Below are 3,762 nucleotides of genomic sequence, written 5' to 3' on the forward strand. Positions count from 1 at the left end.
CCCCTCCCCGACTGCCAAGCCACTCCTGTCACCTGCCACAAATGTGGGGCGGTGAATGCCTGTCATTTTTGCCCCCTCCCCACCCCGTATCTCTTTTCCTGGTAACCAAATGCAGCACTTCCTTCTAGGGGGAACCACTCCACTCCAGCTCTCTCCTCATATGGTTTGGGTGAGCTGACCTGACACCTGCCTCCAGGTCTGCCCATGACAAGGTAGATCAGGGTTGGCAAAATTAGGTCCCAGGGAAAAAACAAACAAACAAACAAAAAACCCGGCCTATTCTGAAAGGCTCCTGAGCTAAGACTAATTTTGACATTTGTAAAAGGTTGTAAAAAAAAAAATCAAAGAAGAAGATGCCATAGAGAATATATGCCTGCAAAGTCTAAAATATTCGCCATCTGGCCCTTTACAGAGAAAGTCTGCTGACACCTGCTGGATGCACAATGCTTGGTTTGGGGTGCGGTGGCGGACGGACAGGTGAGCTGAGAAGAGCAGATCCTTGAACTTGAGCTGGATCTGTCAGAAGGAGGTGCACGCTCTTCTAGGTTCGTCCAATGGAAAGAACATAAGCCTGGAACTACCTGCCATCTCTGACACTTGACAGAGAGAGGCTGCTAGAGAAGGAAAGCAACACTGGGGACAGCACTGTGGGGTGGGATCTGGAGCCCAGATCTGGGATCTGTAGGGATCTGGGCTTGGTCACGTGAGCCCAGGCATTTCTTTTTGCTCAAGCCAGTTTGAGTTGGGTCTCCTACTAACCGCAATGGAAGGAGTTTTATGATGAGTACATTGGCAGGCACGCCCCGATGCCCTTGGGCGTGGCATTTCCTTGTCTGGAATGCCCTGCATCCTGTCTGCCTGCCAAGTCTGCTTGTCTTACCAGGATCTTACCTCCTCCTCTGCTGTGGTCCCTGGAAGTTCCTGGGTGGTTCTCTCTGAGATACAACCATCTACTTCCTCAGCTATAATCGTCTCTGAGGAGCAGATACTGCATTTCTCACAAAGCCAGGCGCAAAGGGGTGGGAGAAGGGGAAGGAGAGCACGTTGTCAAGCCCCGGGCACTAAACACCATAAACACAACAGCACTTACTCCTCCTCCACCAAAAGACACAGAGGGAGCAACTCCATTGTAGAGACGGGAAAATGAGGTAAAGGACGCCCCTGAGGTCACACAGTTACTAAGAGAATCAGAAAATCAACCCCACCTCTGATGAACTCAAGATCCATGTTCTTTCCACAATATGGTGCCCCGCAAGGACCACATTCAGCCCTTCACAGGATCCCCTGGATCCAGCTCTACACGTCCCTGAATCCTCCAAGAGCCTCCCACTGCCTGCAGGTCAGAGCTCAAACATCTCAACCCAAAATGCAAGGCCTTTCAGTATCTGCCTATTAACCCCTGACCCACCCCCAACTCCAGCCACCCCAATACTCAAGAGTACTCAGGGTGCACCCTGAATGAGAGGAGAAATCCTCATTGCACCAGCAAGTTTTAACGGGGGGAAGTGATCACTCTGCAAAGCCTCCGTTAACGAGGGCTAGATTGAGTCAGCTGGATGGGTTCAAAATTAAAGTTGCCTGAATTAATAATAACTGGAGAGGCACTCTAATTAGTTTTTTTTTAATCAAATGCAACAATCTGCCTGCAGGAATCCGAAAGCAACTCAGGATGTCTTAACTCCTTGAGGAAGAGGTGGGTTTTTGCAACATCACCACAAATGGTCCTATGCAGAGGGAGGACTACCCTCTGGAGGGCTTCCCCAGGGCCTGAGTTTTATCACGGCACAGATGTGCACGTTCCCCCGCGTGTCAGTGCACTATCACGACTTGCCACACTTGGGTGCTCGGGGAAGGAGGGCAGGCCACTTTAATCTCACTGGGAGCCAGGTCATGCTCAACAAGTCACGCCACCTCTCTGACCTGTTTTCTCATTTGTCAGGACCTACAGATTGAATTAGCCTGTCACTTTGTGTCCCCAGTGGAATTAGGAACAATGCTCTGTGAATCCTTCTACAATCCCCTCAATTAGAGGGCATTTCCTCCCTTTCCCAAAGGAAATCATCCCAGAACTTTAAAACCGGAAGAGAGTTAAATGATTATCTCTCGCTTTCAGTGGTTCTTAACTTGGAGTCCCTGTGGGGTCATAGGTGAAGTCTGAAATTGTAGACAGAATTTGCAAGGTCAGCTAAGCAGACCCAGCGGGAGATAGAGATGTGTGTGACTGCTGTCTTGGAGGATGCAGCGCCCTCCTGTGAGTGACAGGAGAGGAGGACAAACATTTCAGGGGAGAGTGGGTCCTCAGATTTCATCTGATTCCTGGAAGAGTCCAGAATCCCCAGAGATTACGAGCTCGCTCTCTGGCCCATTCCCTCCACTTTACAGGTGGGAAAACTGAGGCCCAAAGGGTGGGGGGGCTCAATGACTCATGGACAGAGCCAGACCAGAAGCCAGGCTGCTGCCACCTAGACCCGAGCTGGACACCCTCTGCCCTTGCAGGGAAGGCCCTAAAAGGAAATGAGTGGGGCCTCTCCAGAACTGGCTGCAGACCCTTGCTCCAACAGGTCCCCATGCCACCCACCTTCTGGGATTCTTCTTAGAGCTTGGGGATTATTTATGTCACTGAAGGAGCTGGAGCCTCACCATGCATCTGGTGAGGAAGCATTTATCACTCCTGGGGTCCTTCAGCACAGGTGCATGCACATGTGTGTGGCTGTGTACCAAAATTTACATAGTCTGTGGGTTGTAAATCCCCCAGCTAGGAAAATCAAGTGTTTATCCTGCCCTTTCTACACACAAACTCCCTCAAGGTTACCACATGGTTGATGAAGGGACGCAAGTCTCTAGCTAAAAGCAAGCCAGCACTGGGGCTGGAACGGCCCTGCTTTGCCATCCCTGATGAGTGGATTCAGGGGAGGCTCACCTATGGCTGCCAACATCACAGGAAGAGATCAGACGTCACATGGAAGGAAAGAATTATCACCGATGGAGGAGTGCTGCCCAAAACAAAAACAAACAAAATCATACCCGATCAAGCCTCTTGTTCTTGCCTCATTTACAGGAAATACAGGTGACAGGAGGAGACCGTGAAATGACCCCCACAGGGATGGAATCAGTAGTAATCCCGACTGTGGGAAATGCTGTAGAATAAATGACCTTGTTTCCTCAATAAGCAACTTACCTGGAAAAGAAAAGAGAAGTGGAGGGGGGAATCTATAAATTAGAAGAGATTTATTAAAGGATGTATCGATAATGGCAATGTGCATACCTTATTTGCATCCTGATTCACACACACTGGGAAAATTTAAACACTGGCCCAATGCAATATTAAAGGAGCATTGTTAAATTTTTTAGGTGTGAAAATACTATTCTGGCTGTACGTTTTTATAAAAAAAAGTTTGGATACGGTACTGGAATTTGCTTCAAAATAATTCAAGGGCCCGGTGGGGGTGCGCGGAGGGAAGGGGCAGTGATGAAGCAATGCTGGTCACGGCTGGTAACTAGTGCGGCTGGGTGATGGGCACATGGGGCTTCAGGATACCATTATCCACGACAGGAAGTTTAAACATACTTAAAAGGTACCCCTTGTCATGAGTGTTTGCCTTCGGAGAGGGAAACCAGGTGTCTGGGGAACGAGGAAGGGGAGACTGACTTTTCACTGTTTGTACTGCTTGGATTTTATACCATGACTGTATTACCCACTCACGAACATAAACTCATTTTTAAAAAAATCACCCAATTTAAATAACAAACTTCAAAGTGAGG

This window comes from Camelus ferus, chromosome 19, assembly GCF_009834535.1.
Source record: "Camelus ferus isolate YT-003-E chromosome 19, BCGSAC_Cfer_1.0, whole genome shotgun sequence".
Taxonomy (NCBI): domain Eukaryota; kingdom Metazoa; phylum Chordata; class Mammalia; order Artiodactyla; family Camelidae; genus Camelus; species Camelus ferus.